General features: G+C 39.9%; 2 long non-coding RNA genes and 1 pseudogene across 2 annotated transcripts; all 3 read right to left on the reverse strand.

Annotated features, from left to right (window-relative positions):
* Window positions 1-8,803: 8,803 nt before the first annotated feature.
* On the reverse strand, window positions 8,804-10,932 carry LOC26515003. Its single transcript, XR_004310386.2, has 4 exons — window positions 9,832-10,932; window positions 9,671-9,736; window positions 9,505-9,613; window positions 8,804-9,445 (listed from the first exon to the last, which is right to left on the reverse strand). It is a non-coding gene; the product is annotated as an uncharacterized LOC26515003 (long non-coding RNA).
* A 5,891-nt stretch (window positions 10,933-16,823) lies between these two features.
* LOC116655224 lies at window positions 16,824-25,466 on the reverse strand (annotated as a pseudogene).
* Window positions 22,510-23,676, reverse strand: LOC123257331. The gene is made up of 3 exons (XR_006507373.1): window positions 23,296-23,676; window positions 23,015-23,238; window positions 22,510-22,959 (listed from the first exon to the last, which is right to left on the reverse strand). It is a non-coding gene; the product is annotated as an uncharacterized LOC123257331 (long non-coding RNA).
* Window positions 25,467-27,810: the final 2,344 nt, after the last annotated feature.

Raw genomic sequence — 27,810 nt, forward strand, 5'->3', positions numbered from 1 at the left:
AATATTTGAACTTTGTAATATCCACCACCTTTATGTCGGCTTTTGTTTTGGCTTTGATGTAAGCCGAGATATCAATCTCAGAAGTATCAGGGGAAGCCGGGAAACAAAAATATGTTTCGATGGTGGGATCACCTGCAAGGGTTTTGGTGCCGCCGTAACTAATACAGCGGCATCAGTACGTACCTGGGGGTCCGGTCGGTTGATTGCCCTGTTTGGTGACTGTTACAGGGGTTTGCATTATTGGGTCTGGGATCACTTGAAGCGATGCCACAGAGGACATATCGGACGATTTCTCATTAATACTGAGATATTCGGAAGCAGAATTTTTCTCAGGTCCGGCCCTTGGGGTGGCCAGAGATATAAGCGGCTGCATAGGTGGTTGTCGGCTGAGCAGGCTGAAGATTATTCGACCCGAGCACATCACTAAAAGCGGATTTCTTACGCTTTGGAGACTCATTTAGTAGTTGAAGACTACTAAACTGTGTATCAAGCGCACAGAGTTGGTCATTGATTTTTCGAAAACCACTAATGAACTCCTTGAATCCGCTTTTAGTCTGCCTCATGAACGATCTCATTTCGTCCTGAACAGCACGACAACCGTCACAGCAAAAGTGGAGACCAGACCTACGTGGTGCAAGATTGCATCCGAAACTGAGGCCGTGAACCCGGCACACTTAGCGTGTAAAACGTTTTCACAGAGCCAGCAATGGATGGTAGGCTGGGAAGACGAGATTGTCTTATTACAAGACTTCAATGCACAGACCAATTTAAATTCCATAATTATTAAAAATTTAAATAATTAATTTATTAAAAATTATTAAAATTTCAATAATTAATTTATTAATAATATTGATGAACCTTGTACCACTGTACCAGGGAAACGAAAAGGGGAGATTGAAGAGAGCAGTTAGTACGAGTTAGTAAAATGCAAAGAATAGAGATAAGAATCTCTATTGAGCGAGAAATAGGAGCAATAGAATAGAAGCAACACCGTAAGAGATGAAGAAGCAAGCAGGGCTATGTTTGGAAAAAAATTTATAAAATTATTATTTTACCTCCTAAATATATCACTGCACACGCGAAGCGATACGGATCTATGAATTGCAATTTTTTATTATTTTTATTTTTTTAAGTGAATAGAAATAAACACCGATTGTTTATGGAAATCTAATAAGCAAATTTTATGACAACGCAGTGCGCACAAAAAAACACGTCCTGTCCGCTTTGAGATAAAGAGAAGAAGTGAAGTTTTGGCTCATAGATTAAATTTAATTGTGAAAAAAGTTAGAACATCGTTTCCTAAGGCACACGCGTTTATAAGCTGGTGTTGGGACTTGTGCCAGCATCAAATAACATAATTATTTCAATTTAATTCTCCCAGTGTAACTAGCCGCAGCGGTCCACTAATTGCCCGTTTCAGCTGTATTATATTCTTTGTTTCTCCAGATTCGCATGCGCTTTGTTGTTCTTTTGTAGCGCATGCACTTTGGGAGCTTTGGTGGAGCTTCTGCGCAAGCTCTTAGGTTTAGGCACTTATATATTCGGTTTTGTTGGGATCGGCCGCTGCCGTTGTTTTGGGGTTAAATTGACCCAATAAAATTATTGAAATTGAATTGTGGAGTCTTTATTAATTCGTTCGCTATCAAAACGCTGATAGCTCAACAGCTGGGTTAAAAAAATATTCAAAAAAGCTTCGTTTCGAGTTCAAAAATAAAGAAATTTTAGAGACGGAATTACAACCTTACCAATTTTATACATGGAATTAATATACCACCATAGCCGGATGAGGTACGCTGTTGAAAACGGCATCATTTTAAGCAAATAACATGCAAGGAATAGCAGAGGTTCTTAAAACACTAAGCCCAGAAGACTCTGAGTTCGTAGAGCAGGCAAAAAAAAAACAAAAAAAATACTCTGCTACATCGGGATTTCATATTTATTTAAGAACTATTCAATATAGAATAGACTTTCTAAAATTTTTCTGAGCTTGGGATGCTTCAAAATAAAAATTTAATCAAATATTAAATAAATATTTTATTATATGTTCATCATTGGCATATTTATACCCTTTGCAGAGGGTATTATAATTTTGGGCAAAAGTGTGCAACGCAGTGAAGGAGACATCTCCGACCCTATAAAGAATATATATTCTTGATCAGGATCACCTCCTGAGTCGATATAAGCATGTCCGTCTGTCTGTTTCCACGCAAACTAGTCTCTCAAGTTTTTGAGCTACCTAGTTGAAACTTTGCACACATCCTTCTTTTCCTTGCAGGTAGTATATAAGGTCGGAACGGCCGGATCGGTCAACTATATCCTATAGCTGCCTTATAACTGATTGATCGGAAATGCCATAACTTTGGTGTTTTTTTAAGTTAGAGAGTTGAGACTTTCCACACATGTTATATTTGACCAAAATATCTTGTGTACAAAATTTCATAAGGATCGCCGACTATATCCTATAGCTGTCATAGAACGATCGAAATTGGCATAACTTTGGTGTTTTTTAAGTTAGAAAGATGGGACTTGGTACAGATTTTATTTGGAAAAAAAATAATCTGATTTGCCAATTTTCATAAGGATCGGCCGACTATATCCTATAGCTGTCATAGAACGATCGAAATTGGCATAGCTTTGGTGTTTTTTAAGTTAGAAAGATGGGACTTGGTACAGATTTTATTTTGGAAAAAAAATAATCTGATTTGCCAAATTTCATAAGGATCGGGCCGCCTATATGCTATCCGCCATATATCTAATAATATAAGATGCGTGGCGCCACCTAGCGGACTGCGACTGAACTGCAAGGGTATATCAACTTCGGCTCCGCCCGGAGCTAGTTTCCTTTCTTGTTTTTTAATATTTTTTGGATATATTTTACATATTTGCATTTTGCATATTTGGCATATACTTTGCATGTTTTGCAAATACTTAACATATTTTTATTATTATTATTGTTATAAAATTATCATCAAAGTTTCTGACGCAATAGCAACTAGGGCTTTCTGCTTAAAATTACATTGTGCTGTGTAATTTGTAATATTACATGTAACCACATAACATATTTATGCCTATGCATTGGTCAGAAATGAAAATGAAATTGTCTCTGACGGTTAGACAACTTCCAAAACAACTTATTAGTGGACTGTATATGATTTCTGGTGTTTATTGATTGACGGTTAATAACTGAATAAATCTAAATGCGACGCAGCGCTTTTTTGCCTTAGGTATACATACATGGTATACCTACATACATGTGTGAGAAAGGGAGATTATCAAGTATATAAGGAAATGACGACGCGTCGATCAGCGTTGCCATGGATATTTGTATATAGAATTTCTTACGATATGCTTAAGGGAAAATTAGATTCATATTGCCCAAATGCATTCCGCTCCTCAACATCCCGGCCCGTCCTGACACATCGTTTCTGAACTTGGTAAAACTGCGATCTTGGTTATAGGACGAGTTGCTTCTCCTGAATCAGTTTTCAATTTGACAGCACGAACTGTACCATCTGTTCCTGTGTGAGTTGAGATGACCCTTGCAAGCGGCAAGGCTACTGGCGGAGTATTCGAATCCTTGATGAGAACAACTGATCCCAATTTCACATTCAGTTGCGGGATTCTCCACTTGGGGCGATGCTGTAGCGTAGTAAGGTATTCCTGGTGCCTGCGCTTCCACAATCCTTGGTATAGTGCTTGAAACTCCCTGCCAGTAGTCCAGTCGATTGTGGCTCATGTCGCCTTCGGGAATTGTTGTGAATGATCTGCCTATCAACAGGTGTGGGCTGGAGACAGATATGTGACGTCGGTGTCCGGTTATAGTACAGTGGTCTTGAGTTTACCACTGCACTTATTTGTGCTAATAGGGTGTGCATCTGTTCAAAACGTTAGGATAGTGTTGCCATTGACGCGGCGCAGGCGAAGCTTGACTGATCTTACGGAAGACTCCCACTTTCCTCCCCAGTGAGGGTGCGTACGGGTGGAATGAAGACCCATTTAATGCCTTCATCTGCCAATGTCGCGAGAATCGATCCTTATGCTGTGAAGTTGCCAGGAGTTGTTGCATCTCGTCCAATGCTCTCCGACAAAGTTTCCTGCCATTATCACTGTAGATTTGTGCACATTTTCCTCGGAGCGACATGAATCTTCTCAGAGCTGCCAGAAATGTCTCCGTGCTAGATCAGTGGCTAGTTCCAGGTGTAGTGCCGAGGCGACGAGGCACACGACAAGGCATATGTATCCCTTTCTTAGCGTTGCGACCCTTTCGATCCTTGAGTGTAATTGGTCCAGCGTAAACACATCCAGAATTGACAAAGGGAAGTTATTGTGTGATTCTGATACTTGGCAAGTCGGACATGAGTTGATGCGTAGTGTGGTGTCTTTAACGAAAACATCTGATACAGTTGTGGGTGACCTTTCCCATCAGGTTGTGTGCTCCAATTATCCAATATCGTTCGCGAACTATTACAAACAGTGCAGATGTTCTAGGATTAGCTTCGTAATGTGGTGTGCCTTAGGAAGTAATGTCGGGTGTTTGACTTTTTCTGGTAATTGAGATTGCCTCAAACGGCCTTCAACTCGTAGCATCCCATCCTGTCCAATGAACGGGGTTGGCTTGAATAACTGCGACCTGTTTCGCAGTGGTTGATCCTTTTGTATAAGCCTTCTGTCATCTCCAAAGCACGCCTGTGCGTTCCGCAGGCATACTATTTGTGCTGCCTTGATTTCTTCAAAAGACAGTACCGTGGATTCGACTCGTTTTTGTGGTTCTTTCAGTCTTTGAATAAAACGTAAAACATAGCCCACGGTATGTACCAGCCTTTGCCAGGATAAGGCGCGGTGGACTAGTTCGTCAAATTCTGATAATGAATTGTCCATCTCCTTAAGAGTGAGTATGGCTGTGGTCTTCAATTCGTCTTGTGTATGGCTTTCTGAAATATTCAAAGAGAGTTCTGAGTTTTGCATTTTGACTGTATACTCACTCATCTTCATCGTGTAGCCAAGTTGGTCCGTTCCACCATGAGCTGAGTAGCCGTCATTGCCCTCGATGTACAATCTGCGGGGTTTTCCTTTGAGCTTACGTGATGCCAGGCGTGTCGTGGCAACTTTTCAAGAATTTGAGATGTGCGATTTGCGACAAATGTTTTCATCTTCGATGGTGGGTATGATAACCAGGCTAATACAATTATTGAATCACACCATGCGTAAACTTGTATATCCTTGTGTCGTAAACCATCCTTGATCGTACCAGGCGACTTAGCAGCAATGCTCCACACAGCTCCAGCCGTGATTGTTGTTTCAGTGGTGCTACCCTAGTTTTGGCAGCCATCAATGAAACCGAATATGTTCCGACTTCATGTCGAAACCTACAGTAAACGGCAGCAGCATATGCCTTGGATGATGCGTCGGAAAAAGCGAGTAGTTCAATCGAGTCCTCCCTGTTGGGAACAAATCGGGATACTCTCAGCTTCTTTAGCGGGTCTAGATCTGCTCTGCACTTGAGCCATGGTTCGGCAATGTTTGGTGGAAGCTTCGTGTCCCAGCCCAGGTCCAATAGCCATAACTGTTAAAACATGATTTTAAATTGAACCACAATCGGCGATAATAAGCCAAGAGGGTCAAAGATACGCGCTGATAGGATTTGCCTTTTAGTACAATTCGGATTTGATGTCAAGCATTTCTTGTACATCAGCTGATCGTCGATTGAATTCCAGTAAATTCCAAGTACCTTTACTGCCTCTTCTTCTCGATCGGTGCTGGATTCATGTCTGCAGATACGTGATGAATAGGACACCCACTTGTCGAGTTCCAATTTGGGCGTGTGACATGAGTTCTAATAACTCATTCTTAATAGCTATTAGCTCATTCTCGTTGTTCGATACAGTAAGTACATTGTCTACGTAGAAGTCCTCCAAAAGGATTTTCGATGCAGTACGATATTACTCCTTGTGATCATATGCCAGGTTGTTCTAACACTCGTACAGCCAGGTATGGTGCACAAGCGGTTCCATAAGTTACAGTGCCTAATTGAGAGTGCTTAAGAGGGCGCTGATGGATGCTCTCGCCAAACAATACGTTGATAGTTTTGATGATCGGGCTTACCCAAATTTGGCGAAACATTTTGACGATATCTGTGGAGAATACGTATCTATACATTCTGAAGCGTAGGCATACGGAAAAGAGATTGCGTTGAATACTAGGCCCAAAGTGTAATACGTCATTTAGTGCAACTCCGTTGGCGTCTATAAATGACCCGTCGAATACGACCCAAAATTTTCGCCCAACTATAGGATGATGCGGCAAATAGAGGAAATTGCCTGAATCGAAGCTTGGTGACTTGGTGGTTCTGATTTCATGCATATGGCCAAGACTGATTGTATTCCTGCATAAACTTGATGTACTTTTCTCGTAAATACTGATTGCGCTGTAGTCGTCTTTCTACAGCAATGAGCGAGATTGCGCTCCCTGGAACGTTTCTGCAAATTTCGGGGTTTACTATTTTGAAAGGTAGCTCGACTATATACCTTCCAGCGTTATCCCTTTTTTGAGTTTCGAGGAAATGTTTCTCCACCTTGTCTTCGTCTGGATTCTTGTGTGTGTAGCAGCTTACTTCTTCTATCTCCCAAAATCGTTATAGTGTAGTGTCAATGTTGCATGTGGAGAATAGAGTTGTAGTTGTTGGAGACTGATTAACTCCAACCGATGTGATGACCCATCCAAATATTGAAAATATGCCAATAAGATTGCCCATGTTGTCGTGCATCTTTTGGCCGGTTAGGGTGGCCCAGAACGTAGTCGCTCCCCAATAAAATGTCTATCGGGGCCACTGATGCGAAGTTGGTATCCGCCATCAGGAATCCATTGAACACATTGAGTGATGATGGAATCAACATTGTGTCTCTGCAGGCGAAGATGTGATCTTACTTAGAACGTGTGCGGTAATCTTTAAAGTGTTATCCGAAACTCTAGATTTGAGATGCAGCTGAGTGACCCCTCTGGTTGCCTCAGCCTTGATGGCAGAAATTCCTGACACTAGGATTCGTGATGATGAACGTGCTAGCCCAAGTGCGTTGATGCAACGTTCCGAAATGTATGACAATTCAGATCCACTGTCGAATAGTAGCCGGCAGCTTGTATATATCCCATTTGCGTTTTGGACATATACCAATGCAGTCGGCAGCGTGCTTTGGCGACGCCCATAATTGTTTGGAATTGCTGCAGAGCCTTGTGCGTCTGCAGCCGATTGTGAGCCGTATGCTCGTGCGATGTGACTCACTGTCACCGATGTAGTGTGAGGAGCGTCCTGATTACGCTGGTCCTCCCTTCCTGTTGACACGGTCTGGGCCGTATCCTGCGAACTGATCGTGGTTGCTGCAAAAGCCTTGCGCGTTTGCAGCCGGTTGTACATTCAATAAAGTATGATGCCGAGCATGGCATATCCTTTTTTCCGTTGCTCTTCGTTGTTCACAACTTAGCGCCAGAAAATCCGCAAATCCAACCAGATCGGGTCCGTTCATGTTGCCGTTGACGTCAATGCTTCTCTCGACAGCCATCATAACATGCATAGGTATTCTCGCCTTTTCAAATTGCTTGATCTTGCTATCCCTTATGCTTTGGTCGTTGACTGAGTTCAAACTCCTCACAGCGTGTATCCAGGAACTTGAACAAATCATTGGTTGTTGGCGATTTTAGATCGCGGCTGTCCTCGATCCATTTGCGAAGTGTTTCTGCATCCATTTTTGCAAAATTAGAAAAATGGTCCAGCAATCACGTGTGTTTTCCCTAATTGCGTCCAATGCACGAACTATTTCGATAGCACTGATACATCAATCTTTGTTGTTTCCGGTAGCTTTGTAAACTGTTCCAATAATGAAAACACAATATGGCGTGGTCTGTCGTACCTCTCGTTTAAAACGCGACACTGCTGTTTCATACGTGCTGTCAGTAATTGGCAAATGTGCAATTAGATTCGCTGCTTCATCGGTCAATAGTGATTTCAAATAGTGAAACTTCTGTGTATCTGATAGTTTTTTAGATATCCCAAAATGCCGGCCATCCTTGTAGTCTCCCGAAAAAACGTTGATTTGAATTTTCGGTAGTTCATTATGCGTTGCTAACGCGTTCATTTCGTCATCTTGTGAAATAGGTGTACTTGCTGCTTCAAAAACAGCCATTCGTTCTAGCATCTGTTGTTATTGTTGTAGTAACCGGAGAAGTGCATCTCCATTCCCCGGCATTGACTTATTGCTTTGAGTGCTTGTTTGTGGCTCCAGTGAGCGCTTTCCTGAGACAAGTAACTCCCACGCCCCAGGTACCTTCCTTCGTACTCCTCGTAGTCGTCGGCTGGATCTACGTACCCATCGACCGCATCGTGAAGCGATATCCTGTCGCCAATCTTCTCGAATTCGCTCCATGCCAAATCCAGTCTATCCAACAAGACATCGATTCCATCCTTCGTTTGTGTTGCAGATAAACGCTCAGCTAAGGACATGATCCTCGTGATCGCACCCTTCAGTCTGCGGCGGCCTACAATCAGGCAACTTGTATCCTCCATTTAGTCAATCAGTCAATCCGGCTCGAATGACCAAACGTTACTAAGGTCAGAAATGAAAATGAAATTGTCTCTGATGGTTAGACAACTTCCAAAACAACTTATTAGTGGACTGTATATGATTTCTGGTGTTTATTGATTGACGGTTAAGGAATAACTGAATAAATCTAAATGCGACGCAGCGCTTTTTTGCCTTAGGTATACATACGTGGTATACATACATACATGTGTGAGAAAGGGAGAATTATGAAGTATATAAGAAAATGACAACGCGTCGATCAGCGTTGCCATGGTTATTTGTATATAGAATTTCTTACGCTATGCTTAAGGGAAAATGAGATTCATATTGCCTCATTCATAAATCTCAGCAGCATCAATAGATACAAAGTTTCCCAAATGCAAATATGCACAAAAAATTAATTATACATATTTAACTATCTATTCATTGAAAAGAATGTTTGTGTTTTTAGAATTATAATAATTATAATAATTTATTCCGTTAAAAAAATGCAAATTCCGAGGTTACATGTTCCAATTTGGCGATTAGCTTTCGCCACTGCAAAAAATCTAAGCTGAGATCCTCCCGGATCTCCGCGGGAAAATAATAGATTCACAGATAAGCCAATAAATCTAGTTGTCCAAATAAATTTTCCAATTTGTAACATTTTCTGTTTTTAAAAAATGTTTTAAAAAAAATACATTTTTGTCTTCAACTAGTAATTTATGAGCGGCTAAGGGCGTATGTTCAAACAGCATCTGGAAACCCGGAATAATAGGAAGGTTCCGATCCAATTTGAATTTTATACGATTCTTTCCAATCTTTCATAGTATGGCCTTCTTGCATGCGTGCCGTGTAGTTGCTAAATGTGTGTGCACTAAAATTACCATTATTGGCTTAAAACAGAACAAAAATTATTAATATAAATCAAAAGCATAACCTTAAAACTACACACTTTATTAAATTCTTACGCACTACAGCTATCGTTTACATATATTGCCAACTAGAAAAGTCTATTGCAAGTCCATGGGAAGAAACCAAATATAATCATTTTGTTGAGTCATCTAAAATATGTTGGCATTTGAGGATAAATAAATTAAGAACCTAAATGTGATACTTACTTTTAATTTAAATGCCTCACAAATTGTTCTCGCAGCAGTTGGAATATGTAAATTTGTAATTATAATCTTAGAAAGGGGTTGATTTTCATTTTTGAAGGTTTTAATAAAAATGATAATTGATAAATTCAATGTGCATTTCGCCTTTAACAAATGTCTCATACCTTATTGATATCAGTGGGCTTGTAGTTGGTATCAATCACTATGGACGGCAGCCCACGAGGTGACAACCTGCATGCCTTGGCGTGCGCTTTTCCTATACTTTAAATTACGCTTCAAATTCGTGAGACATTCAACGCCTTAATTTTCATATAAAATTCATACTATACTCCAATGTAAGATTTTCATGATATCAAGATATGCACCTATAAAAATCAAAGCTGATCCTATTGTAGGAAAGAAGTATGGGTAAGATTTACTATTAATCAAGTTTACACTCTCAGCAGAATAGGACATAACTATCAAATTCATATGCTTTCCTAAGCCAATATGGGTTCTAACGGTTTCACTACATGCTGGACCTAAAATACCTAACAAATTTGACCTTGAATAATTGTGAATAAATGATTTTAGAACCATATTCGATTGGCATTGCCCATTGCTGGCTAAGATTTTCAAATTGTATCCAGCTAATATTGATTAATTTTTATTATTAGCTGATGCTGCACTTCTTGAAACTTTGAAAAGATTTTTGTATCCACTTTTTGATATAATTAAAGGAAATATAACAACAATGAAAAGATGGTGATGGTAGACGATAGGTGTTTTCATTTGATCTATTTTCTATAATAATAAGTGTGGGGTCAAGCAGCCGTCGGAAAGTTTTGGCCGGCAATAATTTATAGAATTTTTTTATCTTCTCTTTATCTATGTCTCTATTTGCGTCGCCCACTCTCGTGCATTCGATCGGCCACCTGCATCTGCCGTCACGCGGTAGCGGTTTGTCTCGCTCTCTCGCGGGATCTCTCGTCGCTCCGCAGCATCAAGCGTTGAGCCGCTCTCCCCGCGTCATTATTCTAATTCGGTCGTCAACTCTAGCTTACCGAAAACGCTCAGTAACTAAACAATTGGTGAACCCCGACGTGATTGTGCTTAGGAAAATAATTTGTTAAATATTTTCCGTGGAAAATTGGAGCTGCGCGGCTTGAAATATATAATCATAAACAAATTAAAAAACAGTATTCGGTTGTGATTTATGCGCGAAATATTAGCATCTGTTGACATACATATATATGCTGTTTTCAGAGTGCTACAATCGCTCAAACATATATTACCCCGTTATATAGAAGTTGCACAGTGGGTCGTGAGCTGGCAATAAATAAACGAACTAAAATAATATTTTTGTTGCGAAATCCGTTTTTCGATTGTGCCTCTCATGGAAGGAAAGAATTCCTGAGCCAAAGTGCAGTTGTTCTTTTTGAGAACCCTTCAAGAATTGCTCCTCCTTGAAAGAAGTGGAGAAATTTCCGGAGGCGATGATAAATGTGCGGCCTTAGCGGAATTTGAAGGCATCGTCACGGATTTCAAGAGCGCACACAAGGGGGTGTTCCGAGCTGGATGTTTCAGAACTCAGCAGCGATCTGCGCGTCAACTTCAACGATGCGGCGAGGGACGCACGATTCATCCTGGACCAGGAGATTATGCGGCGCTCCAGTTTGTTGCCGTCGAGTTCAAACGCTGATCACGGTACTGCTGCCACCAATTTTGATGCATCGTTCGGCAGATCTTTCCAGGCTTTGCCGCCACTGCTACTTCCCACTTGTAGTGTAGGTTATGCGGAGGTGGCTTGAATTTCGGTCACTATTCTCGACCATGGTGGACACAAACCCCACAACCACAAGTCGGGTGGAGAAGCATCAACGGTTACGGTCCTGCCTTCGTAATCTGCCTTGGAGACTGTTCGATCGTTGGAGCTCACGGATAAAAATTATGACGTCGCATTGGAGCTGCTAAACAAAAGGTTTTAGTAATCGCAGGCTTATTTTTCAAGCTCATGTTAATGAGATTAATGCATCTGAGGGCTGTAGAATCCGCATCGGCGACGAGGCTTTGCGACCTTTCGGATAAATTTAATTCGCATATGCGAGCCTTGTCCTAGCATGGCCACAACGAAGCAGATTGCTAGCTGCAATCATAATCCAAGTGCTGTTGCAGAAGGTTGATGATGCCACGCAGTCTAAGTGGAAGGAAATGAAAGCTGACTCCCAATGTGGGAGTCCATCGCCAGTTTTCTTGAACAAAGATGCCGGACTTTGAAGAGCATGGATGTGCCGACGACATCACATGCACCAAACTTTGCGGTAGGACGACATAGACCCTTTCATTCAGGTAATTCTGCTTTTGTGATCACAAACTCTTCCGCATGGATGATCTGTGATGGCCATTCTCACGTGAGATTTTTTACCGTCCAAGGTTTTTAAGCTTGTCGCCTGAGGATCGTTTAGGCGAAGTTAAGCGATTGGATTTATGCCGTAAGTGCCTTGGATCTGGGTACCTATCTCGGCATTGCAATGCGTCTAGCTGCCGTGCGTGTGGACGCAGGCATCATAATCTGCTGAATTTTGGACGCAATTCGCCATCTCAAGATCAAAACCCCTCTCCTGCGGCACCCACATCTAGCGACGCTGCTTCTGGTTCAGCGTCCGCTGCCGTCAATTCTCTCGTCGCTAAGGATCGGTTTGGTGATGTGGTGTTGCTATCCACTGCCAATATTCTGGTTAGGAACCGCTCCGGAGATCTACTGCCCTGCCGAGCGGTGCTCGATTCTGGTTCGCAGGTGCATCTTGTCACCTTCAGACTGGCGAACCAGCTGCAGCTGCGGAAGATAAGGACTCCGGTGACTGTATCCGGTATAAGAGGCGCAGGGTTCTCTACAGATGGCAATTAACCGAGATCGTAGCTTTCAACATCACTGACCTTCAGCCCAATTTTGCATTAGACGTCAGCTCTTGGAAAATTCCCGCAAATGTGGAGCTAGCTAATCCTCATTTTCACCAGCCTCAGCCAGTTGATTTGCTATTTGGAGCAGGATTATTTTACGAGCTGCTTTGTGTGGGGCAAATTCATCTGTCTCCTGGTTTGCCCTCCATCCAAAAAACTCGGCTCGGTTGGGTTGTTTGTGGAGGCGGAGGTCCTGACAATGGCAAGGTCCTCATGGCAGCTGGGCAGCCAGAGTTGCTCGTCCAGCCTCAGACGGAGACGGTGAAGGTGGAGTCTAATCGCAGTTTTGCGTCTAAGCCAAAGAAGAAGCGCCTCCGCAAAGTGCTCAGCGAGAAGGAGAAATATTACAGGCACCGTCGTTACTTCGAGCATCACATGGAGAAGCGTCTGGCCGGGATCTGCACAGTGGTGGCTAGTGTGATAGGTCATATATTGTGGATGTGGAGCCGCTTTTTGACTTTTGCAGCTTCAGTGACAGCGAGGTTGAAGACGACGATGACGGAGTATGTCGGGTGCGCTGCTGAGGACGGTGTCCGGAGCTACAAGGCGGGCACTCAACAAATAGGGCATGCTGCCCCTTCATGATGCTGCTGAAAGCTCATCTTCCAACGGGGGAGTATGTCGGGTCAAGCAGCCGCCGGAAAGTTTTGGCCGGCAATAATTTATTGAATTTTTATATCTTTTCTTTATCTATGTCTCTATTCGCGTCGCCCGCTCTCGTGCATTCGATCGGCCACCTGCATCTGCCGTCATGCGCTAGCGTTTGTCTCGCTCTCTCGCGGGATCTCTCGGCCGCTCCGCAGCATCAAGCGTTGAGCCGCTCTCCCGCGTCATTATTCTAATTCGGTCGTTAACCCTACTCAGTCACATATGTAAATATATCATATGTAGAAACTCGAAAGGTGCGCCTATGCGCAATTTCGGAAAGATGTTTCCTTCCACTCTCGCCACTCTGTTGACGCTTGGCTCGAGCGCTCTCTGGATCTGGATGGACACGGCAGCCTGCAACTGAGAATTATGGACCTTGAGATCATCAGCAATATTATGTGATGAAGCTGCCCCATGCCCCTAAGGATTTTTTTGTTGAAAGATGGAATTCAACGGGGGAGGATGTTGGGACTTGTGCCAGCATCAAAAATCATAATAATTTCTATTTCTATTCTCTCAGTGTAACCAGCCGCAGCGGTCCACTAATTGCCCGTTATCAGCTGCTCCATATTCTTTGTTTCTCCCAGATTCGCATGCGCTTTGTTGTTCTTTTGTAGCGCATGCAGTTTGGGAGCTTTGGTGGAGCTTCTGCGCAAGCTCTTAGGTTTTAGTACTTGTAATTCGGCATTGTTTTGGACCGGCCGCGGAATTTGTTTTGGGGTTAAATTGACCCATAATAAATTGATTTGTAAAATTGAACCTGGTCTATTAATTCGGCCGCTATCAAAACGCTGATAGCTCAACAGTATCAATATCTATAAATCGAAAAAAATAAAATAAATTGTATCAATATCTATAAATCGAACTGTGCTTGTTTTTATAAAAGGCAATATTTAGAAAAAAAATAAAGCTACCGAAAACGCTCAGTAACTAAACAATAAGTATTATTTGAAAGCCAGTGGCAAGCCACACTGTTGTCCAAATCCAAAGACAAGCTCTGTTTATAGGTTTCAAGGTCTTTACATATGTTTTCGACGTCCTCATCACTTAAATAAAAATGGTAAAGTGCGTGGTGAAGTTTCTCGGCTGCCTGATTCCTTATTCGCTGAATAATATTGTAAAATAAAATAAATATTGTAAAGAATATTCATCTAATATATAAAATTCTCGTGTCACAGTTTTCGTTACCATACTCCTCCGAAACGGCTTGACCGATTTTGATGAAATTTTTTGTGCTTATCCGGTATCTATGAGAATCGGCCAACATCTATTTTTCATCCCGAATAATTGCCGGGAAAATCCTCAAACCGCATTTTTCTATTTCCCATACAAACGTTTTCTAAATAAAATGGAGACTACAATAATAGTAGGCGCCGGTAATTGTGAAAAATTGTGAAAAAAATTTGATAAAATTTTAATTTGAAAATTTTTCACTTCTCAAATTTCGTGCTAAATTTTAAATTACAATTTACGATGCCGAGGAGTCTGACTTAGGTCGCCGTAGTCCACACTGATGACCAGAAACAGACAGATCAAGAAAATAGTCGTATTGCTATGTCAGAATTGCGTTCTTTAGTGAGTGACAATGTAGGAAATAGGCTTAGAATGCAACGAGTTCGTGCACATCAAACTCATCCACAGCAAGCTAGACATAATGAAACTGAGCGAATCCGCAGACGCAGTGCTCCTGTGATTCTTGAACGAGCTGCATTCCACTATGATCCGGCAATTGATTATTTTGCCGACAAATCAGTAATAATTGGGGAAATGAAAACAATTTGTAAATATTGTAAGGCGTTAAAGTACACTGGTGAATCTACTGGATTATGTTGCGCTGAAGGCAAAGTAAAATTGCCACAATTGGTCCCACCACCAGATCCTTTTCGCTCTTTAAAGATCCCGTTTCTGGGATTGGAAATGATTCGAAGCACTTCTTGACCAACATTCAGAAATATAAAAACTATTTCCAGATGACATCATTTGGTGCTACCCATCCATTTCATGCCCACTTTTAAGGTTATATATATATAAAAATATATATATAGGAAATAATTAATGGCCAAATTTTGAAAAATCACAGATACAAGGACAATTTTATCACTTACTGGGAACTCTGATACCACTACCTGATGCAGATCATCAATTTTTACAAATTTATTTTATGGGCAATTCAGATGCGGAAATTAATAATCGTTGGGCTCACAACAGTGAAGAGAACCATTGTCCAACAATTACAAATGTTTCTTCATCAGAATAAAAATTTAGTAAACATGATCAAAATAGCATTGGATCGGGTGCCATCTGATAGCCATAATACTGGAAGACTGGCTGTAAAAAGACTGATGAATAACGTCATTGAGGCGACAATCATAAAAGGAAAATACAAAGGAGAGGATGTCTTGATCCCGCAGATACCAATGATTCCAACGGACATACCATTCTATTTTAAACGCCTACAATTTCCAGTACGTCTGGCTTTTGCGATGACCATAAATAAATCGCAAGGACAATCGTTAGAAGTTTGTGGACTCAACTTGGAGTTTCCCTGTTTCGCGCATGGACAATTAGGCGTCGCGTGTTCGCGCGTCGGAAAACCGTCTTCTTTGTTTATTTACGCACCACAAAACAAAACAAAAAATATAGTTTATGAGAAAGCTTTAAATTAATTAAAATACTGTATTTTAACAGTGTGTGTCTGTCAAATTTAAATCTTATAAATAGCCAGTATTTCAGGAAAACTCTGTTTTGTAAGTAAGCAACATGATGTATCGAAAATAATAATAAAACCTCATGTTTTATTCAATAAATGAAGTTGAATAAAATAAGAGGGTACTCTTTTGGGATTGAAAATGATTAAATTGATAGCTCCGCGAAATATAAAATTTGCAGTAAAATTTAGTTTTATCATAAAATATTAATGAGGGAATCCAGTGCAAAATAATGATTCTTTTGTAGCCAAATTGATAACATTTTTTATGTTTTTTTTTTAATTATTTGCTAATTATTTACTGACATTGAAAAACAGTCCCATTTCATTAATTCACATTTAATTCAAAGGTTGTGTCATTTTCAAAGTCTGCTAAAATTGTAACGGACTTGTATCCAACGCAATTCGGATTTTTAAAGCGCACCACACTACATAAAAAAATCTAAAACTTTACAAATAAATTTAAATAAATAAACTTAAAAAAAAAAAAATACGACTTTCATGAATAATGAGTGGCCTCCTCAACATGTATATTTGAATTATTCATTTACAACGGCATTATGATTTAGTAAATTTTAGATAAGTTTCCTATAGCCTTCCATATAACTTATACCCTTCTATATATTTTCATTATACCTAAAAGTTCATTCTTTTTTGATGCGTTAAGAGTGGAGTCATTATACTATAACCATCTGGACTAGTTGGTATGGAACTAAATGTTAAAGAACTATTTGAACAAACCATTTTCTCTATTTCATCCGAAGATTGGATCATTTTATCTAAACCTTCAAAATCGTATGTCTTATTGCTTTTCATATCAATTACCTTTAGTGCAATATCAAGACAAGCACTTAAAATACGAGGATACTTTGAAATATACTCTACGATTTCTGTAGCAGAAGGTCGATGAGCAGCATCTTGACTCCAACATGCCTGAATAAGACTTTTCAGTTGAGCTTTAGGTATTGACTTTAAAAGGTATTTTTATGGTATTTCCACTTTTAACATAATCAAGAACCTGACTATTTGTTAGTCCCTGGTAGGGGTATGAACCAAATGATATTAATTCATAAAGTACTATTCCGAAAGACCAAATATCCGAAGCTGTAGTGAATATTCCCAAGGACAATGTTTCTGGTGGCATCCAGCGAACTGGGAAAAGTTTTCTCATACCTTTGCGATTGTATCTATAATAATCACTTTCAAAAGTTGGTCGAGCCATGCCAAAATCTGAAATTTTCACGACTCTATCAGAATTTACCAAACAGTTTCGACATGCGATGTCTCTATGAACGTACTTTCTTTTAGCTAAATATGACAAACCCTTGGCAATATCAATTGCGTACAGTGTAAGACGCTTGCATGAAATATCACATTCATCAGAAATATTTTCCCTAACCATATTTCGTCTGGCCAAAAGAAACGTTTTTAAATCACCATGTAACATAAACTCCATTATTGTATATATTGGTTCACTTTGTAAGCAAACACCGAGTAATTTAATAATATTATTATGATCAAATTTTTTCATAGCTTCAGCTTCTGTTAAAAAGTCAATACGATCTTCTGTAGATTGGCCAGCTTTTAATGTCTTGACTGCCACAGTTGTCCATTGATTTTCAGAAAATTTTGCTTCCCCACCGTATACCATACCGAATGCGCCTTCTCTTATCGTCGGTTTATTACCACGTTCTCTTTGGCAATTTCCCATTTATCTAGAGAATTTTTTTATTCAATGACGGAGAAAGTAGGTCAATACCAAACATTTTCATTATCTGGGCCGAACGCTTTAGTTTACGTTTATAAAATTGTTTAAAAGCAAAAAAAAAATAAATGATAGAGTCGATACGGAAAATAGACAGATTAAAATTGTGAAAATTACTGTAGAGGTATCACAACTTAAATTTAATAATCGAGCCAATATAGAAAACCTACAGTCAAATCTTCCATCTTCGGGAACTCGACCTGTTGGCCAATATATATCAGTAATATTCAATAACAATTTTCCTTCGCTAATATGAATCCCAGGTATAAAAAGTTTCATAGGGGGCTTATATGTTCCAATTTGGTGAAAACTAATATTTCGCCACTGCAAAAAATCTAAGCTGAGAACTCGTGATCCTCATGCCCCCCCCGGCAAAAAATACATTCCCAGATAAGCCATTAAATCTAGTTGACCAAATAAATTCACTAAGCCTATTTGTAACATTTTCTGTTCTTAAAAAATTGAATGCATTTTTGTCTTTAAGTAGTAATTTATGAGCAGCTAAGGCGTATGTCCAAACAGCATCATATGTAAAGCCGGAATAATAGGAAGGTTCGGATCCATATTGAATTTTATACGATTCTTTCCAATCTTTTATAGTACGGCCTTCTTGCATGCGTGCCGTGTAGTTGCTAAATGGTGTGTGCATTATACTAAAATGACCATTAATTGCCTCAAACAGAAAAAAAGTTATTAAATTTAAATAACAAACATAACCTTAAAACTACATACTTTATTAAATTTGTGGTGAGTCAACCGACACAATTTAAAATTGCAAAGAATAAATACTTCTTTGCCATGGTATCAAAAATCCCTTTGGGCATACTTAAAGACTACTCGCTACAAGAAGTTTCACTCTTCAAGAAATCATCTTAATATTGACATCATATACATTCAACCAAATCTTTGTATCCACACTATTTATGCAGTTATCTTTAATAAATATTAATAGTTATTAACCAACGTAGTTATGCTTATTTGGAGCATATAAGTCTCCATAATTGGTGACCCTCGACAACTAGAACAATTTCAAATCCCATTAAAGTCTTGAGTACATACACACAAGTATTTCACAACATGGCCGAAAACGAAGACTTCGCTGACGCGCAAGACGCTGCGCGATTCACTAACACAGCCATGATCCAATCCATATTTGGAAAGATGCCGTTCCCAAATTTACAATCAATCACAAACATAGAAATGTTCTTCACGAAGTTAGAAAGTTGGTTCGCACTACAAGGACTTGGTGCACGAAAAGAACAGGAAAAGTTTGCTGCAGTCATCGCCTACGCAGACCCCAAACAAGTACACGATCTTGTGAACAATCCACCCGAAACTGTCCCTTATTCCACCTTAAAGGAAGCGATCCTTTCAAAGTTTACGGACTCGGAAATGGTACGTTTGGATAGACTTGCAACTGGAATTCAGCTCGGCGACAGCCGCCCAAGCCACTTACTCTGCCAACTGCAGCAAACCAAGGCAACCTGCGATGAATCAGTAGTACGACGCTACTGGATCAAACGTTTGCCTCCTCCCGTGCGCGCGGTAATTGCCGGCATGATAGGAAGCTCACCGCAGACCAAACTCTCACAACTGGCAAAAGCAGCCGATGCAGTTATGGACTCCTTAAACGACGATACGGCTGACCACGTATATGCTTTTTCAAAAAACAAACAACAGCAGTCTCATCAAGAAGAACGCGTCATAGCGCTGACCAAATGACTCGATGATAAAGAAAAGGCTCTGCAGCAGATCAACAACAAACTGGGACAGTTACTAAATCACAATCAAACGCGTAGCGAAATAATCAGCGACTCCAAAATTACTACCGCAACCGTAATTTCGCCTCTTCTTATCATCAAGCATTTCAAATCAATGTTCACAGAATTTCTTACTGCAACCGATTTTTCGTACCAGACGCCCAATCTGGTAGAAAATTTTTAGTCGATACAGGAGCCGACGTTTCGATCATTCCATACAGTACTATTCACAAGAATATACAAAACGCCAATCGCCATACACTTTTTGCAGCGAACGGCACAGAAATAAAAACATACGGCACCAACCGCTTGACACTGGACCTAGGACTACGTCGTCCTTACACTTGGAACTTCGTTATTGCTGATACCAATACTCCAATCATTAGATCCGATTTTCTACACCATTACAACCTCCTTGTCAACATCAAGGACGCTAAGTTAGTTGATGCCAAAACACGCTTGACATGCTGTGGTATCCACACACATCAAAATTCATCTGTTATTAAAACATTCAACACATCCAACACATTCGCTCAACTGTTGGAAGAATTTAAAGACATCACACAATTTAACACAATCACACATCATCCATCGTCAATGACTAGCGTCACCCACGTCATCGACACCAAAGGAGCACCACCCTTCGCGCGTCCACGAAGACTGACCCCAGAGAAACTCCGCGCAGCAAAGAACGAGTTCCAATATTTAATGGACATGGGAGTATGCAGACCTTCTAAAAAAACTATTTTCTCCAAGATCGATCTCAACCGCGCATACAATCAAATCCCTATACAACCTAAAGGCATCCCTAAAACGGCCATAACAACTCCATTTGGTCTGTTTGAATTCACACACATGACATTTGGACTGTGTAACGTAGCTCAAACATTTCAACGCTATATGCATACAGCATTCAGGGATTTAGACTTTGTCTTTGTTTACGTCGACGATATAGCAGTCGCATCGGCTAACATACAACAACATCATATCCATCTGCGCCAAGTTTTCGAGAAACTGCAAGAGTACAATCTCACGATAAACCCCAGCAAATGTAGTGTCGGAAAAGAATCAATTGAGTTCTTAGGACATAAAATTAACCACCAGGATATTAAACCTCTACAAACCAAGGTAAAAGCCATTACAAATTTCCCCTTACCTAAGGTGGCCAAAGAACGATTCCTCCCTAATGCTATTCAACATCAAGCTCCACTGGTGCAGCTTATACCAGGTAATAAGAAAAACGATTCCACCCCAATCAACTGGACAACAGAAACAATCGACAAATTCAACAGTTGCAAAAATTCTTTAGCACAAGCTGCACTACTGGCACATCCTGCACCGAACGCAAACCTTTCGCTAAGCACAGACGCGAGCAACATAGCAGTGGGAGCGGTTCTACATCAAGTCATCAACTCGGAATACCAACCAATGGGATTCTTCAGCATTAAGCTCTCAGAAACACAACGAAAATATAGCACATACGATCGGGAACTCCTAGCAATTTACCTCGGAATTAAACATTTCCGCCACATGCTAGAAGGCAGGATTTTTCACATCCGTACAGACCACAAACCCTTAGTATACGCCTTCGATCAAAAACCCGAAAAAGCATCCCCGCGACAACTTCGCCAATTGGATTTCATAGGACAATTCAGGAGACGAAAATACAACCGCAGATACGCTTTCCCGCATCGAAGCCATCGGAGACAATTGCATTAATTATAATGAAATAAGCGATGCGCAATTACGCTGCCCAGAACTCCAAAAACTACTCAATTCCAACACCAGCTCGCTTCAGTTAAAAGCAGTAAATATTCCTCATTCACATCACTCACTAATTTGCGATGTATCTACTTCTAGCGTACGGCCTTTCATACCACAGCCACTTAGAAACAAAATCCTTGAGAAGCTACACAACATTGCACACGGTGGAGTTAAGGCAACTATAAAACTTTTGAAACAACGATTCGTTTGGCCCTCCATGCACAAAGAAATCTTCGAGTTCGTAAAACACTGCATTCCTTGCCAAAGATCAAATATCAACCGCCACGTTCGTTCACCTCTTCAACACTTCACACTACCCAACCAAAGATTCGAGCACATCAATCTGGATCTTATTGGACCACTACCACAATCTGGCCCGTACAGATACTGCCTCACCATAATTGATCGGTACACGAGGTGGCCAGAAGCCATCGCTATTGAGGACATGAAAGCCGATACCGTAGCATCCGCCCTCATTCGCTCCTGGATCTCCAGATTTGGCATACCGGCTCGAATCACAACGGATCAAGGCAGACAATTCGAATCAAGGCTATTCAATGAATTATCAAGGCTACTGGGAATCGATCACCTACGTACAACCGCATATCATCCACAAGCAAACGGAATCATCAAACGCTGGCATCGAACTTTAAAAGCTGCCATCATGTCAAAAAACCAGGCGAATTGGCCACAGAAACTACCAATAATTCTTTTAGGACTTTGCACAGCTAACAAACCGGACATTCAAGCAACATCGGCACAGCTAGTATACGGAACTACGCTCAGCTTGCCGGGAGAGTTTTTTCACCAATCAAACAACATACAATCCCAAACGGAATATGCCAAAGAATTGGAAAAAATCATGCAAGAGATCCGTCCAGCACAAACAGTTCATCATGACACCTCTAAACCATTTATATTTAAGGAATTGGAAACCACCTCACATGTATTCCTACGAAATGTTGCCGTACGCACTTCACTTCAACCTCCATACGACGGTCCATTTGAAGTCATCGAAAGGAACTCCAAACACTTCACCCTATCCGTCGCTGGACGTGCAGTCAAAGTATCAGTGGATCGCCTCAAGCCCGCCTTCGTAATAATGCAACACCCAACAGACAAAAGCTCAACGCTGGAACCACCAAATAAAGGACCAGACCTACAGGCTCTTGGAGAGTCACCGGAAACAACCTCACCTCCAAGACCCCGGCGTACAATTAGACTCCCTGCTCGCTTTGCACCATGAAGTCTAGGGGGAGTACTGTGGCGAGTCAACCGACACAATTTAAAATTGCAAAGAATAAACACTTCTTTGCCATGGTATCAAAAATCCCTTTGGGCATACTAAAAGACTACTCGCTACAAGAAGCTTCACTCTTCAAGAAATCATCTTAATATTGACAACATATACATTCAACCAAATCTTTGTATCCACACTATTCATGCAGTTATCTTTAATAAATATTAATAGTTATTAACCAACGTGGTTATACTTATTTGGAGCATATAAGTCTCCATAAATTATTGCGCACTTCAGCTATCGTTTACATCGATATTTGCCAACTATAAAAGTCTTTTACAAGTCCATGGGGAAGAAACCAAATATAACCATTGTCGCCGCTTGGCCGATCACAGGGAATGCCTTTAAACACTTTAAACACTAGTGCTGGACAACAGTTGGAGTTCTGTGTTTGTTGATGGTTTTATTCTAGAAGAGTTACATTAATTACTTATCTTTTACAACTACTTATTCTTTAACCTACCGCAGTTTCTCTTCCCTCTTATTGTGATGGCGCAAATTGGTCTAATTCCGCCAAACTGTTTCCCTCTGTTTACACTTTTTTTCCCTCTGTTTACACTTTTTTTCAAATAACCTAAACTTAAATACCTAAGCAATCGATACATATAATACTGCGGCGCTAAGTTTAAACTTAACTAACTATCGATAACCCTAATCCGTTCCGCGACAACCATACTGTTGAGTCATCTAAAATATGTTGGCATTTGAGGATAAATAAATTAAGAACCTAAATGTGATACTTACTTTTAATTTAAATGCCTCACAAATTGTTCTCGCAGCAGTGGGAAAATGTAAATTTGCAATTATAATCTTAGAACGGGCTTGATTTAAGTTTTGAAGTTCCATCATAAAATATTAATGATGGAATCCAATGCAAAATAATGATTCTTTTGTAGTCAAATTGATAAAATTTTTTTATGTTTTTTTTAATTATTTGCTAATTATTTACTGACATTGAAAAACAGTCCCATTTCATTAATTCACATTTAATTCAAAGGTTGTGTCATTTTCAAAGTCTGCTAAAATTGTAACGGACTTGTATCCAACGCAATTCGGATTTTTAAAGCGCACCACACTACATAAAAAAATCTAAAACTTTACAAATAAATTTAAATAAATAAACTTAAAAGGAAAAATAATACGACTTTCAATGAATAATGAGTGGCCTCCTCAACATGTATATTTGAATTATTCATTTACAATGGTATTATGATTTAGTAAATTTTAGATAAGTTTCCTATAGCCTTCCATATAACTTATACCCTTCTATATATTTTCATTATACCTAAAAGTTCATTCTTTTTTGATGTGTTAAGAGTGGAGTCATTATACTATAACCATCTGGAGTAGTTGGTATGGAACTAAATGTTAAAGAACTATTTGAACAAACCATTTTCTCCATTTCATCCGAAGATTGAATCATTTTATCTAAACCTTCAAAATCGTATGTCTTATTGCTTTTCATATCAATAACCTTTAGTGGAATATCAAGACAAGCACTTAAAAGACGAGGATACTTTGAAATATACTCTACGATTTCTGTAGCAGAAGGTCGATGAGCAGCATCTTGACTCCAACATGCCTGAATAAGTCTTTTCAGTTGAGGCTTAGCTTTAAAAGGTATTTTTATGGTATTTCCACTTTTAACATAATCAAGAACCTGACTATTTGTCAGTCCCTGGTAGGGGTATGAACCAAATGATATTAATTCATAAAGTACTATTCCGAAAGACCAAATATCCGAAGCTGTAGTGAATATTCCCAAGGACAATGTTTCTGGTGGCATCCAGCGAACTGGGAAAAGTTTTCTCATACCTTTGCGATTGTATCTATAATAATCACTTTCAAAAGTTGGTCGAGCCATGCCAAAATCTGAAATTTTCACGACTCTATCAGAATTTACCAAACAGTTTCGACATGCGATGTCTCTATGAACGTACTTTCTTTTAGCTAAATATGACAAACCCTTGGCAATATCAATTGCGTACAGTGTAAGACGCTTGCATGAAATATCACATTCATCAGAAATATTTTCCCTAACCATATTTCGTCTGGCCAAAAGAAACGTTTTTAAATCACCATGTAACATAAACTCCATTATTGTATACAGTAGAACTCCAATTATCCGAACTCCGACTATCCGAATCGCCGATTATCCGAATCAAAAGTCTTGACTTGACTTGTCTTAACTTGCAGTTGTGCCTACACTGACTTCCCCCGCGATTGTTTGTTTTGATTAGCCAGTGTGCTATTGACCTTGCTCGAGGACGTTACTCTTTCGCTATGGCTTACGTTTGTTTGTGCGTGTACAATACTGTATTGTTTTTATACCATGGCTTCGAAAAGAAAACGAAAATCCGATTATCCGAATATTTGATTATCCGAATGGGTCCCGGTCCCCTTTAATTCGGATAATTGGAGTTCTACTGTATATTGGTTCACTTTGTAAGCAAACACCGAGTAATTTAATAATATTATTATGATCAAATTTTTTCATAGCTTCAGCTTCTGTTAAAAAGTCAATACGATCTTCTGTAGATTGGCCAGCTTTTAATGTCTTGACTGCCACAGTTGTCCATTGATTTTCAGAAAATTTTGCTTCCCCACCGTATACCATACCGAATGCGCCTTCTCTTATCGTCGGTTTATTACCACGTTCTCTTTGGCAATTTCCCATTTATCTAGAGAATTTTTTTATTCAATGACGGAGAAAGTAGGTCAATACCAAACATTTTCATTATCTGGGCCGAACGCTTTAGTTTACGTTTATAAAATTGTTTAAAAGCAAAAAAAAATAAATGATAGAGTCGATACGGAAAATAGACAGATTAAAATTGTGAAAATTACTGTAGAGGTATCACAACTTAAATTTAATAATCGAGCCAATATAGAAAACCTACAGTCAAATCTTCCATCTTCGGGAACTCGACCTGTTGGCCAATATATATCAGTAATATTCAATAACAATTTTCCTTCGCTAATATGAATCCCAGGTATAAAAAGTTTCATAGGGGGCTTATATGTTCCAATTTGGTGAAAACTAATATTTCGCCACTGCAAAAAATCTAAGCTGAGAACTCGTGATCCTCATGCCCCCCCCCCGGCAAAAAATACATTCCCAGATAAGCCATTAAATCTAGTTGACCAAATAAATTCACTAAGCCTATTTGTAACATTTTCTGTTCTTAAAAAATTGAATGCATTTTTGTCTTTAAGTAGTAATTTATGAGCAGCTAAGGCGTATGTCCAAACAGCATCATATGTAAAGCCGGAATAATAGGAAGGTTCGGATCCATATTGAATTTTATACGATTCTTTCCAATCTTTTATAGTACGGCCTTCTTGCATGCGTGCCGTGTAGTTGCTAAATGGTGTGTGCATTATACTAAAATGACCATTAATTGCCTCAAACAGAAAAAAGTTATTAAATTTAAATAACAAACATAACCTTAAAACTACATACTTTATTAAATTTGTGGTGAGTCAACCGACACAATTTAAAATTGCAAAGAATAAATACTTCTTTGCCATGGTATCAAAAATCCCTTTGGGCATACTTAAAGACTACTCGCTACAAGAAGTTTCACTCTTCAAGAAATCATCTTAATATTGACATCATATACATTCAACCAAATCTTTGTATCCACACTATTTATGCAGTTATCTTTAATAAATATTAATAGTTATTAACCAACGTAGTTATGCTTATTTGGAGCATATAAGTCTCCATAATTGGTGACCCTCGACAACTAGAACAATTTCAAATCCTATTAAAGTCTTGAGTACATACACACAAGTATTTCACAACATGGCCGAAAACGAAGACTTCGCTGACGCGCAAGACGCTGCGCGATTCACTAACACAGCCATGATCCAATCCATATTTGGAAAGATGCCGTTCCCAAATTTACAATCAATCACAAACATAGAAATGTTCTTCACGAAGTTAGAAAGTTGGTTCGCACTACAAGGACTTGGTGCACGAAAAGAACAGGAAAAGTTTGCTGCAGTCATCGCCTACGCAGACCCCAAACAAGTACACGATCTTGTGAACAATCCACCCGAAACTGTCCCTTATTCCACCTTAAAGGAAGCGATCCTTTCAAAGTTTACGGACTCGGAAATGGTACGTTTGGATAGACTTGCAACTGGAATTCAGCTCGGCGACAGCCGCCCAAGCCACTTACTCTGCCAACTGCAGCAAACCAAGGCAACCTGCGATGAATCAGTAGTACGACGCTACTGGATCAAACGTTTGCCTCCTCCCGTGCGCGCGGTAATTGCCGGCATGATAGGAAGCTCACCGCAGACCAAACTCTCACAACTGGCAAAAGCAGCCGATGCAGTTATGGACTCCTTAAACGACGATACGGCTGACCACGTATATGCTTTTTCAAAAAAAAAAACCACAGGAGTCTCATCAAGAAGAACGCGTCATAGCGCTGACCAAATGACTCGATGATAAAGAAAAGGCTCTGCAGCAGATCAACAACAAACTGGGACAGTTACTAAATCACAATCAAACGCGTAGCGAAATAATCAGCGACTCCAAAATTACTACCGCAACCGTAATTTCGCCTCTTCTTATCATCAAGCATTTCAAATCAATGTTCACAGAATTTCTTACTGCAACCGATTTTTCGTACCAGACGCCCAATCTGGTAGAAAATTTTTAGTCGATACAGGAGCCGACGTTTCGATCATTCCATACAGTACTATTCACAAGAATATACAAAACGCCAATCGCCATACACTTTTTGCAGCGAACGGCACAGAAATAAAAACATACGGCACCAACCGCTTGACACTGGACCTAGGACTACGTCGTCCTTACACTTGGAACTTCGTTATTGCTGATACCAATACTCCAATCATTAGATCCGATTTTCTACACCATTACAACCTCCTTGTCAACATCAAGGACGCTAAGTTAGTTGATGCCAAAACACGCTTGACATGCTGTGGTATCCACACACATCAAAATTCATCTGTTATTAAAACATTCAACACATCCAACACATTCGCTCAACTGTTGGAAGAATTTAAAGACATCACACAATTTAACACAATCACACATCATCCATCGTCAATGACTAGCGTCACCCACGTCATCGACACCAAAGGAGCACCACCCTTCGCGCGTCCACGAAGACTGACCCCAGAGAAACTCCGCGCAGCAAAGAACGAGTTCCAATATTTAATGGACATGGGAGTATGCAGACCTTCTAAAAAAACTATTTTCTCCAAGATCGATCTCAA

Source organism: Drosophila ananassae, chromosome 3R (genome assembly GCF_017639315.1).
Source record: "Drosophila ananassae strain 14024-0371.13 chromosome 3R, ASM1763931v2, whole genome shotgun sequence".
Lineage (NCBI taxonomy): Eukaryota > Metazoa > Arthropoda > Insecta > Diptera > Drosophilidae > Drosophila > Drosophila ananassae.